We start from the raw sequence: 23,024 nt of genomic DNA, 5'->3' as shown, positions 1-23,024 counted from the left end.
TTTCTCCTCCAGTCCCCCATCATCCACCTTGACCATGCTTGCACCTCTCCCCTCATATGCTAGGATCTTTTCATGCATTATCATGGGCAGAGAAATTAGCTATAAGGTACAGAGAAAAATAGTCACCATGAGACATCAGGTGCTTGAATTCTAGCCCTAACTCTATGCCTAACTAATTGTGCCACCTTGAGTGAATCACTGCATCCCTTGGCTTTGATTTCCTCATCAATAAAATGGGGATTAAAAACTGTACCTAGTTCCATCGACAGATGGAGCTCCATTGACAGATGAATGAATAAAGAAATGTGGTGTGTGTGTGTATATATATATATATATATATATATATATATATATATATATATACATATATATATATACACAAACACACACACACACCACACACATACACACACACAGTGGAATATAATTCAGCCATAGAAAAGAATAAAATAATGCCATTTGCAGCAACATGGATGAACCTAGAGATTATCATAATACTAAGTGAACTAAATCAGAGAAAGACAAATAATATGATATCACTATTTGTGGAATCAAAAAAAAATTATACAAATGAACTTATTTACAAAACAGAAATGGACTCACAGACATAGAAAACAAACTTATAGTTGCCAAAGGGAAAAGGGAGGGAGATAAATTAGGAGTTTGGGATTAACACACTACTATATATAAAATAGGTAAACAACAAAGACCTACTGTATAGCACAAAGAACTATACTCAGTATCTTGTAATACCTGGAAAAGAATCTGCAAAAGAATATATATATATCTGAATCACTTTGCTGTACACTTGAAACTAACACAACATTGTAAATTATACCTCAATGAAAGAAAAATTTTTAAGTAGGATTGAGATGCAAAACCTGCTTTAAAAAAAAAGAACACAGTACCCAGCTCACTGGATTAAATGAAATAATACCTAGCACAATGCCTGGCGTATGGAAAATAGATAATGTTAACTCTTATTCTCTTCCTCCTCTTTATCATTATTTACAGTAAAATGATGGGACTGGGCTCATCTTCCCTAAAATTCCCTCAGTTTATAAATTCTGTGATTAAGAATTTGCTGGTTTCTTTGGTATTTGCAGCTTCTTTCTGAAACCCTTCAACGAGTGACCTTATCTCAAGAATTGGTATTTGCTAAAATCAGCCAGACCCTTCCTGTCACCCTCCCACTCCTCCAGCTTCCCCAGGATGTCCAGCCAGCTGTGAGTGTTTCATCCATAGCTGCGATAGAACTGGGTCAGTGTTGTGGTGACTCTCACAGGGGCTCCACTGTGCTGAGTTGCTGTATTCAGATCCCTCTACAGCATGTGTGTGAGAGCTCTGATGCCAGACTAGTGGAATTTCTGTCCTCTGGACACATGTGCAGTGATATATGGACCACACTCCACAGCTTGGATGCTGATGACCTTGTTCTGCTATCTGATAACCTGTAGGTTTGAAGATGCTCCAGTATGCAATTTGGAATCACGGGAAGAGTAAGACTTGTTCTACCACATACTGGTTATGTATGCTGGACTTAACCTGTGACTTAACTTCTTGGAACCTCCAATTTTCTCATCTGTGAAACTGGTTTTGTGAGATGTGGTGTGTATACAGTGCATTAGATAGTGTTCAGTTTGCAGTAGCTACTCAACAGCAATTAGTAACCATCCTAATGACTCTATCTGGAAAGCTGGTGATAAATTTCAAGGTAGAGCAGGGAACAGGGTTGTATAGAACTTTGGAGAGTGCTAATCATGACTTTCTAAGCCTTTTACAGTACATTTGACTTGCTGTCACTGTGACACTTCTATCACTGTTTAAGTAGCATATTTCAGCAGCAATTTTATTTCAACATTCCCACTACATTTCTAAGAATTCTCCTCCACACAGGCTGGAATATGATCTCAGACACCTTCACACTCATGGCTGTTCCATAGCGATGGGCTGACTGTGTGGTGGGGCAGAGTCATGGCATTCTTTTTCACACATGCCTTGTAGTACCCAGCAGGCTGGTTCAGCCCCCTGTAAACACGGGAGGGAATGTCTGCAGGGCTTCTGCCAGTGTTTGCAATCTGCCAGGTTGGAAGACTTTTTTCAACTGCCTGAAAACATGTTCTGAACTTGGTGTCTAGATCTCTTGTTTCATCACTTACTCCTGGAGTTAGAATAACTTTCAATCAAGTGGGGTTTTACCATGCAACACAGTTTTACCCCAAAACCAATAGGGGATGGACACGACTAACATAGAATCAGATTTGCTTGGTTTCTACCAGAAACCAGCTGGAGCTGATGTCCCAGCAATATTGTGGCTATTTTCCAGACATGTGTTTCTCAAAGTGGGGTCCAAGACCACTCCCATCAGAATTTCATAGGTCTTGATAAAATAAAGAGTTCCAAGGCTCCCTCAATTCTATTAACTTGGAATCTCTGGGTGTAAACATCAAAGCTGCATTTTAACACATTTTTAAGTGATTCTTATGCATGTTGTATTATATTTTTTAAATTTGAATTGCTATAAAAGTATTACTAGCTCAAACTTTTAAAAAATCAGATAACACTAAAATATTCATAATTAAAGTCAGCCATCACTTCCTTTCCCCCGCCCAGATCCATTTCCCAGAGATTACCATATAAACTTTTCTTTCTTCTTTTATTTTTTACCTAGTTCTAGATAATGTGCTAATACTGCAACTGTATGTCATATTGATTTTAGACATTATCTGCTGACTTCCTATAATGATTGATGAATATTTAGCAATTTATCCAACATAATCATCCATCCTTACCTTCTTCATATAGTCCCTTAAGTTAAACAAAGAGTTAGAATTGTTAGTTTATGACTATGTAAAGATCACTTAGTATTGAGCCAAGAAGGGACCATGAATATCTCTTTCTTACTCGACTTCTGTTTTATCTTAGACTTTCAGAGCTGTCAAAAAACTGTCAATTTTATTTTACAAATATTCAAATATATCACATACTTAGCATTTTCTTTTCCTTGCCCTGGGAGACATCATCCCCAGAGTACCCCATTCTTCTGCTATGTGTGGACTCTTAATTCTGCTTTCCTTGTTAGATTTCCTTTTACCAGGTTCCATGCCTTCTACTTTCTTAGTCTACTTACTGATTTTGAAAAAGCACATCCTCCAGTAACTTCCCTAAGAACCAATGCACTGGAGATACAATTTTTCAGTCCTTACATGACCCCAAATGTCTTTATTCTGACCTCATGCTTGGTTCATGGTTTGCACTGGGTTGAAAATTGTCCCCCTCAAAGTTCATGTCCATGTCCACCTGGAACCTCAGAATGTGACTCTATTTATAAATAGGGTCTTCACAGACGTAATGTAATTAGTCAAGATGAGGTCATACCGGATTAAAGTGGGCCCTAAACCTAAAGACTGGTGTCCTTATAAGAAGGTCATGGGAAGACACAGAAACACACACAGAGGAAAGAAGTCCATGTGAAGACAGAGGCAGAGACTGGAGTGATGCATCTATAGGCCAAGGAATACTTGCGATTGCTGACAACCATGGAAGCCAGGAAAGAAACATGGAACAGTCCTCTCTCAGAGCCTCCAGAAGAAATCAACCTGCCAACACCTTGATTTTGGACAGCTGGTCTCCATAACTGTGAGAGAATAAATTTCTATTGTTTTAAGGTACCCAGTTTGTGGTGCCTTGTTATGGAAGTACTAGGAAACTAATCCATGGTTTATCTGGGTGTAAAATTCTATGTTGGGCATAGAATTGAACATAATTTACCTCCAAATTATGACAGCACTATTCCATAGCATTATAACTTCCAGTATTGGTTTAAGGAGTCGAGTGCCACTTTAATTCCCATTTCTTTGTATGTGTAAGTGTTCTCTGACCACAAGCTTTTAGGATGTTTCTTTATCACTGGTGTCCTAAAATTCATAAAGATCTTTCTTAGGTATTTCTTCTTTTAATTAATTGAGGTGGGTACACAACGAGCCTATCAATCTGGCAAGTCAAGTCCTTCAGTCCTGGGGAATTTTCTTGTGTGATTTCCTGGCAAATTTCCTCTTCTCTATTTGTTGAAGATTAAAATCTTCCAGATTGACCTCCCCAAATTTCTTATCCCATTTCCTAGTCTCTACTTCTCTTAGAGGTTTTCTTGGCTTTATGCATCTATAAGCCAAGAAATACTTGGAATTGCTCTGCTTTCTTAGAGCAAGTTCTACTTTCTTAGAGATTTCCTTGGCTTTATGTCCTCTATTTTCTCCATGTTTCTTTTTCTGTTTGTTTGGGTCTTTGCCATACTGGGAACTTCCCTCAGATGCCCAATGATCCTTGGCTGTCTGTTTGTATTTAAGAGTGCAGCAGCAAATAAGTGATTGAAAATTTGTTGTGAGGGAGAGGTTTGTCAACCAACTCTCTCTTTCTCTCTTTCTTTCTCTCATATAAAGTGTTTGTAAGAACAGAAGTGTGTGTGTGTTCATCCACCATGATGATCCAGAAGTTATTTTCTAATGTACAACACACAGCAAATATTTCTATTATAATGTTGTATTTAGTGAGAAACCTCTAGTTAAATTAGAACACTGGCATTGGAATTAGAGAGATATAAATAGACACCAGTTCTGTTATTTACTACACACTTAAAGTTCCTGAAACTCAGCTTCCTTGTCTTTGAACCACCTATGAGTAGTCAATGCTAGTGCATTGTGTTCATGATTTCCACTTTGGAGATTACTTACAGTTGACGGGATCACCAGTAGGAAGAAAGTCACAATTAGTTTAGGCTAATTCCTGCAATCCCTGCAGACCCTCAGCATTCCCCCCACCCCCCGGTGTATAATAAAAGAATGACGATGGGGAGTGATCGTTTAACTAACATAACAAAATCATCCTGTCTCAGAAATCTTATGATGGAGAATAATCCTCATAGATAACTCACAAACTGTTGCAATGCAAAGGAAAGGAAGAAAAATGTCAATGAAAATTGTAAGCTCTCTCTTCTTTTGGTCCAAATATGACTTCTTCACAAGAATAAGGCTGACTGAAAAGTTAGTCTTTTACAGTTTCCAGTGACAGTTTATATTTTTCAAAATCTAACTATAAAATCCCTCAGGAATTTGAAAACATTAACTCAGAGCCAAAATTCAGAAAGATAGTAACAAATCATTCATGGTTCAAGAAAAGAGTTTAACAATAAAATGTGTTGTGTAGTTGTATTTGAAATATTAACAAATGTTCTCAAATTCCGACATGTACATTCAGACTGACTGATTTCCTCAAAACTTAGGTACTGCCTGATGATGTATTACTCTGCCAACAATCTAGAGACTCTTATTCCTGAAAAGCAGAATATTTGTATTGTGATACAAGCCGCTCATGCAGCTCAATATCAAAAATAATCAACCCAATCTAAAAATGGGCAGAAAACCTAAATAGACATTTCTCAAAAGAAGATACACAGATTGCCAACAAACACATGAAAGGATGCTCAACATCACTAATCATTAGAGAAATACAAATCAAAACTGCAATGAAGTATCACCTCACACCAGTCAGAATGGCCATCATCAAAAAATCTACAAACAAGAAATGCTGGAGAGGATGTGGAGAAAAGGGAACCCTCTTGCACTGTTGGTGGGAATGTAAATTGATACAGCCACTATGGAGAACAGTATGGAGGTTCCTCAAAAAACTAATAATAGAACTACCATATGACCCAGCAATCCCACTACTGGACATATACCCTGAGAAAACCATAATCCAAAAAGAGTCATGCACCACAATATTCATTGCAGCACTATTTACAATAGCCAGGACATGGAAGCAACCTAAGTTTCCATCAACAGATGAATGGATAAAGAAGATGTGGCACATATATACAATGGAATATTACTCAGCCATAAAAAGAAATTGAGTTATTTGTAGTGAAAGGGATGGACCTAGAGACTGTTATACAGAGTAAAGTTAAGTCAGAAAGAGAAAAACAAATACCGTATGCTAACACATATATATGGAATCTAAAAAAAAAAAAAAAGGTTATGAAGAACCTAGGGACCAGACAGGAATAAAGACACAGACGTAGAGAATGGACTTGAGGACACGGGAAGGGGGAAGTGTAAACTGGGACAAAGTGAGAGGGTGGCATGGACATATATACACTACCAAATGTAAAATAGCTAGCTAGTGGGAAGCAGCCACATAGAACAGGGAGATCAGCTCGGTGCTTTGTGACCACCTAGAGGGGTGGGATAGGGAGGGTGGGGAGGGAGACACAAGAGGGAGGGGATATGGTGATATATGTATACATATAGCTGATTCACTTTATTATACAGCAGAAACTAACACACTGTTGTAAAGCAATTATACTCCAATAAAGATGTTAAAAAAAAAGAATATCTGTACTATGAATGTCTTGAAAGGCACATTGGAAATATTTTCATTATTTCTTGCTGCTAAAGATGACCTTATTTTTTTCTTTTTGAACTAATATTCTTCTGATTATAAAAATAATGTGTCCATTATAGAAAATTTTAAAAACGCAATTTACACTAAAATCTGCCATTACAGTTAAAGCTTATCTCAATTTGGATGCTCAATTTTCATTAAAAATAGTTATAAGTATTTAATTTATTTATTTTATTTTTGGCTGTGTTGGGTCTTCGTTTCTGTGCGAGGGCTTTCTCTAGTTGTGGCAAGCGGGGGCCACTCTTCATCGCGGTGCGCGGGCCTCTCACTATCGCGGCCTCTCTTGTTGCGGAGCACAGGCTCCAGACGCGCAGGCTCAGTAGTTGTGGCTCACGGGCCTAGTTGCTCCGCGGCATGTGGGATCTTCCCAGACCAGGGCGCGAACCCGTGTCCCCTGCATTGGCAGGCAGACTCTCAACCGCTGCGCCACCAGGGAAGCCCTATAAGTATTTAAATCTAATAAAATTCAAAGTTAAGAAAAGTAGATTGAGTCAGGGAGGGATGAATAGATGGAGAGAGATATTTAGAGCAGCGAAAATATTTTGTATGATACCATAATGATGGATACATATTATATATTTGTCCAAACCTATGGAATGTACAATATCAAGAATGAACCCTATATATGGAATCTAAAAAAAAAAAAAAAAAATGGTTCTGAAGAACCTAGGAGCAGGACAGGAATACAGATGCAGACATAGAGAATGGACTTGAGGACATGGCAGAGGGGAAGGGTAAATTGGGACGAAGTGAGAGAGTGGTATGGACATATATACACTACCAAATGTAAAATAGATAGCTAGTGGGAAGCAGCCACATATCACAGGGAGATCAGCTCGGTGCTTTGTGACCACCTAGAGGGGCGGGATAGGTAGGGTGGGAGGGAGACGCAAGAGGGAGGAGATATGGGGATATATGTATATGTATAGCTGATTCACTTTGTTATAGAGCAGAAACTAACACACCATTGTAAAGCAACTATACTCCATTAAACATGTTTAAAAAAAAATGAACCCTAATGTAATTTATGGATTTGGGGAGATTATGATGTGTCAGTGTAGGTTCATCGATTGCCATTCTAGTGAAGGATGCTGATAATGGGAGAAGCTATGCATGTATGGGGCAGGGCAAATGTGAAATCTCTGTACCTTCCTATTAATTTTGCTGTGAACCTAAAACTACTCTAAAAGATAGTCTTACATTTTTAAAAGGGAGATAGAAATACCCAAGTTGTTTCAAACATGTAAAAGTTTTCCAATACCTGAATCGGACTTTTTTTTATATTTAAATTTAAAGTAATTAAAGTTAAATGAAATTCAAATTTAACTTTAAATTTAAAATTTAAAGTTTAAAAAATTTTAAATTTTTTAATTTTAAATTTAAAAATTCAGTTTCTCATTCTTACTAGCCACATATGAAGGGCTTGAAATCCACATGTGGTTGGTGGTGACTGTATTGGACAGCACAGATATGGAAGGATAGGTACATAGATATATAGATATAGGGATAAGTGTAGGGATGTGGATATGTCACAGATGAGCATTTCCCCATATCAATATGATATCAGTTCTTCCTAACTTGATTTAGGTTCAACACAATCCCAATCAAAATCCCAGCAAGTTGTTTTGTAGATACTGACAAACTGATTCTAAAGTTTATAGGGAGAGGCAAAAGATCCAGAATAACCAACACAATATTAAATGAGAAGAGCAAAGTTGGTGACTGACACTATCCAACTTCAAGACTATACTTACTATAAAGCTACAATAATCAAGACAATGTGGTACAGGCACACCTCACAGATATTGTGGGTTTGGTTCTAGACTAACGCAAAGTGAATATCTCAATAAAGCGAGTCACACAAATTATTTGGTTTCCCAGTGCATTTAAATTTATGTTTAGGCTATACTGTCGCCTAAGTGTGCAATGGTATCATACCTAAAATATATATATATATATACCATAATTTAAGAATACCTTGTTGCTAAAACATGCTAACCATCATCTGAGCCTTTGGCAAGTCATAAACTTCTTGCTGGTGGAGGATCTTGCCTCGATGTTGATGGCTGCCAACTGATCAGTGTCGTGGCTGGTGAGGTGGGGGTGGCTGTAGCAGTTTCTTAAAATAAGCCAGCGATGAAGTGTGCCACATCAACTGACTCTTCCTTTCATGAAAAATTCCTCTGTAGCATGCAGTGCTGTCTGATAGCATTTTACCCACAGTAGAACTTCTTTCAAAATTGGAGTCAATCTTCTCAAACCCTGCTGCTGCTTTATCAACTAAATTTAATACTCTAAATCCTTTGTTGCCATTTCGACAAGCTTCACAGCATCTTCACCAGGAGTAGTTTCCGTCTCAAGAAATCACCCTCTTTGGTTATCCATAAGAAGCAACTCCTCATCCATTCAAGTTTTATCATGAGATTGCAGCAATTCAGTCACATCTTTAGGCTCCACTTCTAATACTAATTTCCTTGCTATTTCCACCACAACTGCAGTTACTTCCTCCACTGAAGTCTTGAACCCACCAAGGTCATCCATGAGGATTGGAATTCAAATTCCTGTTAATGTTGATATTTTGACCTCTTCCCATGAATGACAAATGTTCTTCATGGCATCTAGAATCGTGAATCCTTTCCAGAAGTTTGTCAATTTACTTCACCCAGATCCATCAGAGGAATGACTATCTATGGCAGCTATAGCCTTACAAAATGTATTTCTTAAAGAATAAGACTTGAAAGTTAAAATTACTCCTTGGTTCATGGGTTGCAGAATGGATGTTGTGTTGGTAGTCATGAAAACAACATGAATCTTGTTGTACATCTCCATCAGAGCTCTTGGATGATCAGGTGCGTTGTCAAAGTACAGTCATATTTTGAAAAGAATCTTTTCTTCTAAGCAATAGGTCTCAACAATGGGATAAAAATATTCAGTAAACCATGTTGTAAATAGATGTGCTGTCATCCAAGCTTTGTTCTTCCATTTATAGAAAACAGGCAGAGTAAATTTAGCATAATTCTTAGGGGCCTTGGATTTTAGGAATGGTAAATTAGCACTGGCTTCAACTTCAAGTCACCAGCTGCATTAGCCCCAAACAAGAGAGTCAGCCCGTCCTTTGAAGCTTTGAAGCCAGGCATTGACTTCTCCTCTCTAGCTATGAAAGTCCTAGATGACATCTTCTTCCAATACAAGGCTGTTTCATCTACATTGAAAATCTGCTGTTTAACTTTCATTAATGATCTTAGCTAAATCTTCTGGATAACTTGCTGCTATTTCTTCATCAGCACTTGCTGCTTCACTTTGCACTTTTATGTATGGAGATGGCTTCTTTCCTTAAACCTCAAGAACCAACTTCTGCTAGCTTCAAACTTTTCTTCTGCTGTTTCTTCACTTCTCTCAGTCTGAAGAGAGTTAGGACCTTACTCTGGATTAGGCTTTGGCTTAAGGGAATGTGGTGGCTGGTTTGATCCTCTATTCAGACCACTCAGAGTTCTCCATACCAGCAATAAGGCTGTTTAACTTTCTTATCATCAGCGTTTTCACTGGAGTAGCACTTTTAATTTCTTTCAAGAACTTTTCCTTTGCATTCACAACTTGACTTACTGTTTGTCACAAGAGGCCTAGATTTCAGCCTATTTCAGCTTTTGGCGTGCCTTCCTCACTAAACTTAATCATTTCTAGCTTTTGATTTAAAGTGAGGGATGTGCAATTCTCCCTTTCACTCGAACACTTAGAAGCCATTATAGAGTTTTAATAGGCCTAAATTCAGTATTATTGTGTCTCAGGGAATCGGGAGGCCCAAAGAGAGGGAGAGAGATGGGGGAACAGCTAGTCAGTGGAGCAGTCAAAACACACACAACACAGGAGGAGATCATGATATCAGAGTAGGAAGACACTGGGCTCACCTCCCCTCACAAACACATCAAAACTACAACTATCAATACATATAGAGAGAGACTCACTGAAACTGACCTGGGAACTGGCAGTATAGCTCCTCTACAACCAAGGCTGTGAAGAAGGATCCACATGGAGTCTGGTAAGAAAGGAGAAAAAACAACCTGGCCAGGACCCACTTTTCTAGCAGGGGACCCAGAAGAGGAGGGGATATCACAGGCTCAGGGATCCTCCCTGGGGGCAAGGTGTTCCATATTGTATTTCCATATTAGGCACCCCAGCCCTGGAGTCTGACCTCAGGAACATGAGCCCTCTAAGCTGGTTTGAAAACCAGTGGGCCTTGCTGGAGGACTGTAAGAGACCAAGGCTGTGCTGTTGAAGAGCATTTGCATAGACTTACTGACTACCAGTCAGAACATGGAGGCAGCAGACTGAAAACTGCCTGGGGCTCTGGCTGGCTTGCCAGGACCACCCTAGCCTGCCCCTCAGCCTGCACCAGACCCCTGCCTCAGCCCCTCTGGCTCCAACACTGCTCTGCATTAAGGCAGAGGCTGCCATGGCCAACAAGAGTGCACACAGTTGGAGGAAACAGAGCCAACTTGGACCCCAGCCCTGCCTCTGACCAGGGTGAAGGCAGCCATTGCAGTGTGCATTTTGGTGCACATACTCAGAAGGGAGAGAGACTAGCTCCAGGGTAGAGCCTGTCACCTCCAGAGTGCCTGTCCCTGTGCACATGTGGGAGGGGTTGGGGACAACTTGGTGGTGTGGCACCAACACCTCTGGCCACAACCCAGTCTCTAACTAAGCCTTGCACACTGGGGTAAAAAGTAAAAGCAGCATAGAAGTGCAGCCTCAAGCTCTCAGGTCCCAGTCATGCCCCAAGCCAAGGAAGAGACTGCCATCACACCCAAGAGAAACCCAAAACTCTCAGGGCTCCAGGGCTCCTCTTCCAGCCCCTTGGACCCCAACCTCACCCCTGATAGGATGGGGTTGGCCAGTGAGCATAAGAGAAACCCCAGATTGCACCTGGCTCTGGTTCTAGCCCCTCAAACGCCATCCTTACCTCCTACCAAGGCAGTGGCTGCCAGCACACCCTGGAGAAAGAAACAGCGTTTGCTCACTTCAGTTCTAGCTCTCCTACCAAGCCTACCAGAGCACATTCTCACTGTATAGGGATGCTTCCATACAAGGACACACCTTCAGGACTGGGGTAGATAACTTTGCATCTAATTTCATAGAGACAGAGAAAGTTAATTCTGTGTTTCTAGGAATGATCTATTTCTTCTAGATTGTCCAGTTTGCTGACATATAATTGTTCATAGTAGTCTCTTATGACTCTTTGTATTTCTGTGGTATCAGTGGTAACTTCTTTTACATTTCTAATTTTATTTATTTGGGCTTCATTTTTTTCTTGATGAGTCTGACTAAAGGTTTGTCAATTTTGTTTCTTTCCGAAGAGTCAGCTCTAGTTTCATTGATCTTTTCTTTTGTCTCTATTTCCTTTATTTCCACTCTGATTTTTATAATTTCTTCCTCCTACAACTTTGGACTTTATTTGTTCTTCTTTTTCTAGGTCCTTTAGGTATAAAATTAGACTGTTTGTTTGAGATTTTTTGTTTGTTTTTTTCTTGGGGTATTGCTATGAATTTCCCTCTTAGAACTGCTTTTGTTGCATCCTATAGGTTTTGTAATGTTGTATTTCCATTTTTGTTGTCTCAAAAGTATTATTGTTGTCTCAAGGTATTATTTGATTTCCACTTTGATTTCTTTATTGATCCATTGGTTGTTTAGTAGCATGTTGTTTACTCTCCACATGTTTTTGATTTTTGCAGGTTTCTTCTTATAACTGATTTCTAGTTTCATACCATTGTAGTTGGAAAAGATGCTTGATATGATTTCAATCTCCTTAAATTCATTGAGACTTTTTTCGAGGCCTAACATTTGATCTATCCTGGAGAATGTTCCATGTACACTTGAGAAGAATGTGTATGTTGCTTCTTTTGGATGGAATTCTTTGTAGATATCTATTAAGTCCATCTGGTCTAAAGTGTCATTTAAGGTCGATGTTTCCTTACTAATTTTCTGTCTGGATTATCTATCCATTGATATAAGTGGGGTATTAAAGTCCCCTACTATTATTACATTGCTGTTAATTTCTCCATTTAGTTCTGTTAATATTTGCTTCATATATATTTATGTGCTCTTATGTTGGGTGCATAAATATTTACAAAAGTTATATCCTCTTGTTGGATTGACCTGTTTATCATTATGTAATCCCCTTCTTTGTCTTTTATTAGTCTTTCTTTCAAAGTCTCTTTTGTCTGATATAAGTATTGCTACCCCAGCTTTCTTTCTGTTTCCATTCGTATGAAATATATTTTTCCATTGCTTCATTTTCAGCCTGTGTGTGTTTTTAGATCTGAAGTAAGTCTCTTGTAGGCAATATATAGATAAATCTTGATCTTGTATTCATTCAGCCACCTTATGTCTTTTGATTGGAGAATTTAGTCCATTTACATTTAAAGTAATCATGATAGTATGTATTTATTGCCATTTTGTTAATTGTTTTCTGGTTGTTTTTGTAGTTCCTCTCTGTTTCTTTCTTCTCTTCCCTTGTGATTTGATGACTTTCACTAGTGTTACATTTAAATTTCTTTCCCATATGTTTTTATGTATCTATTATAGGTTTTTGCTTGCAATTACTGTGAGGTTCACATATAACAGCCTATATATATAGCAGTCTATTTTAAGTTGATAGTCACTTAAGTTCAAGTGCATTCTAAAAGCACTAACTTTTTATTCCCCTTTCCCATATTTTACATTTCTGACATCATATTTTACATCTTTTTATATTGTATATTCCTTAACTAATTATTATAGTCTCAGTTAATTTTACTACCTTTCTCTTTTAGCCTTCTTACTAGCTTTATAAGTGGTTGATCCTCTGCCTTTACTATATATTTGCCAATACCATTGAGTTTTTCTTTTATATATTTTCTTATTTCTATTTAGGGCCTTTTCTTTTCAGCTTAAAGAAGTCCCTTTAAAATTTCTTGTAAGGCTGGCTTAGTGGTAAAAAACCCCTTTCACTTTTGCTTCTCTGGAAAACTGTCTATCTCTCCTTCAATTCTGAATGAAAACTTTGCCATGTAGAGAATTTGGGGTTGGAAGTTTTTTTCTTTCAGCACTTTTGAATAAATTGTACCACTCCCTTCTGGCCTGGAAAGTTCCTGCTGAAAAATAAGCTCATAGTCTTATGGGTGTTCCCTTGTGTATAATGAGTTCTTTTTTACTTGCTGCTTTTAATGTTCTCTATATTTAACTTTTGACATTTCATTTATAATGTGTCTTGGTGTGGATCTCTTTGGGTTCATCTTGTTTGGGACTCTCTGTGCTTCCTGGACCTGGATGTGTTTTCTTCCCCAGGTTAGGGTAGTTTTCAGCCATTATTTCTTCAAATATGTGTTCTGCCCCTTTCTCTTCCTCTTCCCCTTCTGGGACCTCTGTAATGCAAATTAGTACACTTGCTGTTGTTCCACAGGTCCCTTAAGCTATCATCATTTTTTAAATTCTTTTATTCTTTCTGCTGTTCTATTTGGGTGATTTCCACTACTCTGTCTTTCAGGTTGCTGATCTGTTCTTCTGCTTCATCCTGTCTGTTGTTGAATCCTTCTAGTGTATTTTTCAGTTCAGTTATTGTGTTCTTCAGTTCTGTGACTTCTGTTTGGTACTCTCTTATATTTTCTACCTCTTTGTTGAAGTTCTCACTCTGTTCATTCCTCCTCCTCCTGAGTCAGTGAGCATCTTTATGACCATTTTGAACTCTTTAACAGGTGAACTACTTATCTTCATTTCATTAAGGTATTTTTTCTGGGGTTTTTTTTTGTTGTTGTTGTGGGGTTTTTTTTAACTTTTTGGCTGCACTGTAAAGCATGCAGGATCTTAGTTCCCTGACCAGGGATTGGACATGCACCCCCTGCAGTGGAAGCATGGAGTCTTAAACACTGGACCACCAAGGAAGTCCCTTTTCTGGGGTTTTATCCTTTTTCTTCATTAAGAACATGTTTCTTTGTTTCCTCATTTTGTTTGAGTCTCTGAATTTGTTTCTATGAATTATGCAAAGCATCTGTCTCTCCCTGTCTTCCAGGTGTGTCCCTAGGTAGGAGATGAACCTTATCATTTAACCTCGTCCTAGTTCTTTGTTGTCTCTTGAACAGTCCCTTTAATTGTTTCAGACTTATAGTGCCCAGAAATGCAATCCCTTTGGGGCACCTGAGTCTAACACTCAAGGGGCATTCCCTGTGTAGCCTACATGTGCCTGCTGATACTGTTGGGCCACGCAAGCAGCATAAGGGAGCAGGGCTGCTCTCCTGCAATGTCTGGCCATGTGAAAATCCAACTATTACTAAACTCCATTCAGGAAATACTGACAAATACAATGAGCCAATAAAACAAAATGAGAAAGGAAGAAGAAAAATTGTTATTATTTTCAGATAATGTGGTTATCTATCTAGAAAACCCAAGAAAAATATAATGTAATGCTATTAAATTGAAAAGGATGTTCAGTAGGATGACTGGTTATACAGAAGTACAAAAATCTATAACCTTTTTTATACAAGTAATGAGGGGATAACATTTACAATAACAACAACAATACAAAATACCTAGGCATAAACATAACAAGAAATATAGAGGAACTATAAAATCCCACTGAGCAATAAGAAAGCAAAAGTAGATACATTCTATATTCTTAAAAGATAGAATATGTTAAAATGTCATTTCTCCCCAAAGTATGATATAATTTAAAATTTTAGGAAGGGTGGGCAAGGAACTTGAGATAATTATTGTAGATTTCATCTGGAAGAATTGTTTTAAAAACTAACGTTGGGCGATTTGTTTACCATATAGTAAAACATACTATAAAACCATAAAATTTTTAAATAGGTACAAAAAGACAAAAGTGAATCAATGGAGTGAAACAAAGTTCCAGAAAAAGATCTAAATAAATATATAATTTTAATATACCATGACTTTTAATAGCTTGCCTGAATTCTGTTATGTGGATGTAGAGTACCCTCAAGGTACTACCCCCTGACCATTGGTTATATATAAGGTGACTATGATCATACTGATTTGCCTCTTGGTTTATGCCTCTTGTCTTGGTATAATTTTAATAGTGCCCTATTTCACTCAAAATTGTCCCCTTTTGGATAATACATTGTATGGTCACCCAAGTTATGTATATTGTTTCTAATTTTTCCCAATTATAAATGGCACTTTTATAAATATCTTAGCAGCTAAGTCTTTATACAGAATTTTTAAATGACTCAATCAAGGAATGTGAACATTTATAAGTTTTTTCATATATATTGTCTTGTCTTCCAGAAGGATTGCACCAATTCACACTCCCACCAGCAATCATGAGCAGTCATTTTTCCCAAATCTTAACAAAAGGGGGTAGTACCATTCATTTCAAAAAATCTTTGCCAGTTTAATAAGTGAAATTGTGTCATTGCTTTAGTATAGATTTATTTCATTACTGTTGTGAGCAAACATGCATATAGTTGAATGTTCTTTCATTGCAAGCAACAGAAAATAATCCTGGATGGGTTAAATCAAGAAGAATGCAGAGGAAGGACATTAGAAGCCCATAGAATTTTGCGGGGGCCACCTCACGTGTCTTGTGAGATCCTAGTTCCCTGAAGAGGGATGAAACCTGGGCCCCCTGCAGTGGAAGCATGGAATCCTATCCACTGGACCACCAGGGAATTCCCTAGAGGCCCATAGAATTGATGGGAGGCTGGAAAACCAGGCTTAGAAGTGGACACAGGCATTTCTGGAGGTGAGAAAGCAGGAGATCATAGAGGAGAGATCAGGGGAACAGTAGGTTGGGGCTTATGCCACCAACTGCTATGTGACCTTGAATGCCTTCCCTGCACCTCCATTACTTCTCGAGGAAAAGGAAGAGGTTGGACTAGATAACCTAGAAGTATTTTTTTAAGTTCATCATCTGTGAGTCTGAGCACAGACATAGAAAAAGCTTCATTACTGGAAAAAATGGAAATAATGCCATGATATATACTTCTGATTGCTAATTAATATTCTCCTCTATTCAGTAATCCACTCCTCAAGACAGTTACAGTGGGAACTGTGAATTTTTTCCACCTTTGAGTAGTGTTTCCTTAGTAACAACAGTAACAGAAACTGCTCTGAACTTTAATACTGATAAAGAGACATAGTTTAGAATTCTCCCCAAGGAATAGAAAATCACTCCCAGCTTAGAATTCATGAGAGTCCACAATTTCAACAGAAAAAAATGTACTTGTATCATTTCCTCCTCACCTCCCTAATTTTAACTTGAAGAGATCAGCTGAAAAGGGGAGAAGGGCATAGTGTGTGTGTAGGAGGGAATTACACTTGCAAGTTCTGCATCTCTTCTCAAAGTTTTAATTAAGAAGAGATAGTTTTCTGAGGCCCTGCTCTTGGCAAAATACTGACCAGATAAACCCCAAGTTTAAGTCATAGGAAATAAATCTTGCACTTTGGATGCATTTACTGAGTGTTCCATTTCTTTAGGAAAATTTTAATTTTATATATGGCAATAACTATTTTTCGCCCATCATTCCTGCAACTACTGAAGAGAGAAATTTTGGTTTTGTCCCGAGAAACTGCAGCCTCTGAAAACTGAATCTCTATAGGGAGTGTGTGTGTACATGTGCGCGTGTGTGTGTACTTGTGTGTGTCTATGAATATGTGTAATTCTGCACCCAGAGAATGGGTGACTAATCACAATACATCTAAACTTCTTCAAAATTTGGGGGGAAAAGAGTAGGAGAAGAACACCATATCCAAAGTTTAATAACAACAAAATCTAACACAAGAGATCTTGGGATGGAAATAATATACAAGAAGGAGTGCATTTTGTGAGACTTTGGGGGGAAATGCAGATTATTCCTTAAAAAAGCTTTGCTGAGGGCTTCCCTGGTGGCGCAGTGGTTGAGAGTCTGCCTGCCAATGCAGGGGACACGGGTTCGAGCCCTGGTCTGGGAAGATCCCACATGCCGCGGAGCAACTAGGCCCGTGAGCCACAATTGCTGAGCCTGCGCGTCTGGAGCCTGTGCTCCGCAACAAGAGAGGCCGCGATAGTGAGAGGCCCGCGCACCGTGATGAAGAGTGGCCCCCGCTTGCCAGCAACCAGAGAAAGCCCTCGCACAGAAACGAAGACCCAACACAGCCATAAAATAAAAATAAATAAATTAAAATTAAAAAAAAAAAAAAAAAAAAGCTTTGCTGAAAAGAAATTTTAAACTGAGATGTTTTTATTTATTCACTCTTTCTTACAGAAAAATTACCAGTTGCTGTAATGTCAATTTCTGTTGCTCCTCTAACAAAGTTCATTGAAGTTCTCCATTTACTAATTGCCTTCTGGATCTCATTCCAGTCTATTATTAAGGTATTAAAAACTGCTAGAAACATAGAATTGCTATATACTTTACACTAAAAGACTCAAAATGTGTGCCACAACTTGGCCTTCTCTTTCCCATCTCACTCCCTTAGCAGTGTTTCCCAACATCATCTCCCAAACAAACACCGTGCACATGATTCCTATCTCAGGGGTCTGCTTTTGAGAGGAAGGAGGAGGGCAAACCAGGACAGTATTCATGCTTGCATAGAGGAGACAGTGCAATGGTGTCTACTCGAATTGCAGAGACAAAAACGTGAGAGGTATGGCTGAAACCACCTTTAGAAACACAATCTACTCCCACACCTCATATGTCGGGTTCCTTGGTTGTTTGTACATTGTGCCCAAATTCACTTCCTGATTCATTTCCTGAATTGCAGTCTTGGCTTCAACAATCTGTAGTCACACAAGTAAGCCTTGCCTTTCCATGTCTGTCTCCCCCTCTGTAAAGGATCCTTACCACCTGGGGTTGACTACTTGTTGATGTTATTTTTACTTCTCCTGAGTCTTTAGATAGCCCCAAAGGGCTGTCTTGGCCTTTCTTGAATGTGATCCAGAAACTAATTTGGCCCTCCTCCTGAGCCAAAGGGTTAAGGTGAGGCACTTGGTGGTGACAGCTACATCTATAAGGGAAAGTTGCCACAAGATAAACGTTGCGGTGAGTGGTCAGATTCACAAAGCCCAGCTGCTCCTCCCTTGCCATCCTTGGAGAATTATGGTTTGTCTTGATTAGAGGAGTTACTGGGTTTTCTTCAGGAAGATGAGAAAAATTTTCCTCCATCATGGGTTTTATTTTCTATTCCTTTAAAGATGAATAACATACCATTCAGTCCTGGGAAGAGGATTTAGAAAATTTCTGCTGAATCCTTTTTCTATCCTAATGGCCTATAAGAGGGAAATCACATCTCACAGAATGGTACCAGAGGAGGAAATCAAACAATGAGAGAATCTGGCTTAATGGTTCCAGCTTCTAAGCATTGAGACTGAATGAGGAGAAAAGTCTTCCTCTAGTGTGACCTCACACCTGATTCAAAACCTCCAGGCTTGTAAAAAAATCTCTCTCTTTGTCTGGTTCAACACACGCCCTAAGTAAGTAATCATACCAGTAAACACCTGCCATGACATGGTAAGTGAGGTCTGAAAACGAACTGCATAAAATTCAGGGTTACATTATGGCGAAGTTAATGAAAACCAGTGTTTCTAGGCATTCTATGTGGTCTCAGAGGGCACAAAAGTAAAGACAGTGAAAATGGTACGGTTTTCAACTGACCATGTAACTGGAAAATTCCCCAGTGACCACAAAACAGTCATTTCCAACTGGCTTCTCCCTCCCTCTCATCCCCATCAAGAGAATCTGAGCCTGCACTTGTCCGAGACTCAGGATGGGTGGGGGACAAGAGCCAATTACCAATGATGATAGACCCAAATTTGCCTACCCTACTTGGGGTTTTACTGTACGGCTTTAGAATCCCTGAGGTACAATTAGAGATTGCCCTAGAATTCACCCCACTTCCTGACTGTTTGCTGTAAGCCTATTTAGTGTCCTTATTCTTAAATTTCATTTGAAAGATTAAAAAAAAAAAAAAAGGTAGCAAACTCTGAAAAGTGTGGACCCAAAATGCCTGTAATGTGATCCCATCCCTGGTCCCTTTGATGAACACAAAAATTCTCCTCCACTTTTCTCCAGGTGAGAAAAGCCATGCTACCATCAACAAGATGAACATCCCCTCAGTACCAGGCCTTGGTGAAGTTACTGCCCTAGCTCTTCTTTTGCCGCCATCTTCTTGAAAGATTCCACTCTCCTGCAACCCCTTGTCTCCCATTCACTCTATGGACCACCGAGTTCTGACTCCACCCCCACCCACGTTGCTATGGCAGCAGTCACAGGGCTCCTTGCACTGCCAAATCCCAGAGATGCTCCTAAGCCTTCTCTTTCCTGACCTCTCCGACCCGCGGCACCATCCACAAGTCTCTTCCTACACAGCTATCCTCTCCTGGCTTTGAGAGAGGGCTCCTCCCTGGTCCCCTCTTGCCTTGTTGGCCATTCTTACACAACTAGTCACCTTTTCCTGAAGAGTCTTAAGATCTTAACATCCTTAAGCTCACCTGAATTTGACCCTTCAACAACATTCCCACTGCCCCAAACAACCTTTGCTTCTGCTCATCCCTTCAATGTCAGTTATTTCCCAGGGCTCTGCTCTCAATCCCTGTACCCTTACAGTCTATCACCCTTCATAAACAGGAATCATACTATGTCACTCCTCTGCTCAAAACCCTCCATTGTTCCCCACTAACTGTCCCCCTCCCATTACCTTTCTGACATCATCCTCCTTCTCCTCCTTTTACTCACCCTGTTTCATCCACACTGGTTCCTTCCCTTTGCTCCAATGCACCAGCCATGCTCCTGCCTCACAATCTTTGCATTGCCTGTTCCTTCTGTGTGGAACACCCTTCCTTCAGATATCACACAGGACTTATTTCTCATCTTCATTCAAGGCCCAAAGTCACCTTCTCACTTTATTAAAATTGTAATCTTCCCCTGCCATCCAATAAGGTGCTCCCAATCTTCTTTTCTCAAACACCAGGACAGCAGGAATCTTTTTTGCTTTGGTCCCTGGTATATCCTTAGGTAGAACAGGGCCTCCCGCATAATAGGTACTCAATGGATCTTTCTGCAATGAGTGATGAATGAATGAACTGTTCATATATCACCTCATACACTCCTGTGGCTTCAACTACCGATTTTATGATGAACCCAAATCCATGTCTCCAGTTGAGGCCTCACTTCTAAGCTCCAGACCTATATGTATCCATCTGACCGTTGAGCCTCACCACTGGGACAGCTCTCAGGCATCTCAAACTCAAAATACCAAAAATAGAATTATTTTCTCCCCCCCCCCACTCAAGCCTCCTCCTCCTCCTGTGTTCACTATCTCAGTAAATGGTGTTGGCCCCATATATTTGCAAGTCAGAAACCTGAGAGTTGTCCTAGACTCCTCATGCACTCACCCATATCCAGTCCATCACCTGCCCCACCTCCTTCTCCATCCTCACTTCATACCAGACCCCTCCATTGTCCAGCCACCACTGACTTCCGTACTTTCATACATGCTGCTCCCTCAATCTTCCTCACTCAACCCCAGGTCCAATATTTATCCCAAGTATCACCTTCTTCCCAGGATTCCTCCTGTAGTGCCCAGTGCATACACACCCCTATCACACTAATAATTAGCTTAGTTATTCATCTCCAATACTAGGCTCTGAGGTCCTAAGTTTGGAGACCATGGCTAATTGCATCCTGGTGACTAATACAGTATCTACCACATAGTAGGTATTTCAAACATGTTTGGGAATTCCCTGGTGGTCCAGTGATTAGACCTCTGTGCTTTCACTGCCAAGGGGCCACGTTCAGTCCCTGGTCAGGGAACTAAGGTCCCGCAAGCCACACAGTGCAGCCAAAAAACAAACAAACAAACAAAAAACCCAAAACAAAAACAAAAAATGTTTTATAAATAAATAGATCTTAGTAAACCAAGTAAGATGCCTGCATTAAGTATATTATTTTAATGTATGATGAAAAAATACAGATTATCATTACAAAACTGATTCCAATCCTTCACAGTGCCAGACCCATAGTAAATATTCAATACATATTTTGCTGAATGAATGGGGAAATAAATGCAGAGCAAACAGCCTTGGCAATGGCAAGGAAACAGGAAAGCAGCATGAGATCAAGCAATGGGGATCATTTCTAGGGCACCGAAGTTCATAGTTAGTGGTGGGAGTGGGGCAGGAGGGCAGGAGAGGAAGCCAGAAGGAAGAATAGGAAGAGAGGTAAAGGGCCTTGAATTTGGGTTCAGATCTGCAAGCAGTGGGGAGCCCTTTACGGTATTAAGTCAGCAGTGATTGATCAGATGTGTGGTTTACAAAGATTCCTCTGTCAGAAGAATGAAAGATGAATTGGGTGGGGTGGAGTGGTGAAGGAGAAGATTGGACTTCGGAAGATCAAATAGAAGGCAACTTTAGTACTTGAGGGTTTAAGCTGTGAAAGTCTAGCTGGATTGAGTTCTGGAGACATGTGAGAAGTCAACAAGGATCTTCCCAGGCTAAGGGGAAAGTCATTGACCTTCTCCCAAAGACTGAACTATAAATGGACAAGGGCCCCATGGTCCCAGCACTGTCACGGTAGACCACTCATGTCTATGGGTTAGGTGAAGTGTTGTCCATGTCTTCTAATGAAATTCCTGACCAGTCTGATGAGGTTGTCATGGGTTCCAAAAACCCATTCAAGCACATATGCTACCCACACTTACACTTAAGTTACTTAAAAAGCTCTGGAAATCCAGCAAAGAACACTGGTTACTTGCCCATCATTTCTCTGGTTCAGAAATCAAGGGTTGCACAATGGGAAAAACTGGGATCATTTTCAGCAACCACTTGCATTTACAAGATCCAAGGACCTTTCTTCTTTCTCTGTCTTTTTGCTCTAGTCTAAGTGAAAGGAAGACTTATTCTTTGGGTGCTGGTCAAAGTTTGATCCAGTTGTGAAAACTGGTTTGGGCATCAAAAGATCCAGGATATAAAATAGTGTTTTGAGATACCCCAAAACAATATGTTGGGGGAACTTGACTTTTTGTTAAGGCAATGCTATCAAGTCTTCACGTTATTGAACAGACATGATCATTGGTTCTGGCTGGGCCATAAGTCAGAGGCTTATGAATCCCAGAAGCCATTCTATCAGACTGGTATTTCCTACAGGGCTATAATAAAATGGGTACTGTTTGTAGGTGTGGTACACTTTTACAACTAGCTCTGGGTGAGCTAGCAACTGGCTAGAAACCCTGCTAGCTGGAATCACATCTGCCTCTTTCAATAATGATACTGGAATGAGGAAAGTATACTTGTGTTTTGAAGAGTATTTTAAACAATATTAATGCTATATGAGAATATGAAAAGTTGAATTACTGAATCTTAGTAATTTTAGGTAAAAGAAGCAGTAATTTGAGATGTTCCAAAGTTTGCTTGCATGGGGGTGGGGTAGGGGGGCTTCCAATGTTATCGCACTCTCCCTTGTACCAAAGCCAAGGGACCCAGAGAAGAGTCACCATTCTGAAGCCACCTGCTGTACCAAGCCTATGGACCAGAACATGAACACTCAATGGGGGGCATAAGAAGTGTCTTTATTATTTACATTCCACTGGGGCAGATACTA

Source organism: Balaenoptera ricei, chromosome 4 (genome assembly GCF_028023285.1).
Source record: "Balaenoptera ricei isolate mBalRic1 chromosome 4, mBalRic1.hap2, whole genome shotgun sequence".
Lineage (NCBI taxonomy): Eukaryota > Metazoa > Chordata > Mammalia > Artiodactyla > Balaenopteridae > Balaenoptera > Balaenoptera ricei.
This window is presented reverse-complemented; position numbering follows the sequence as displayed.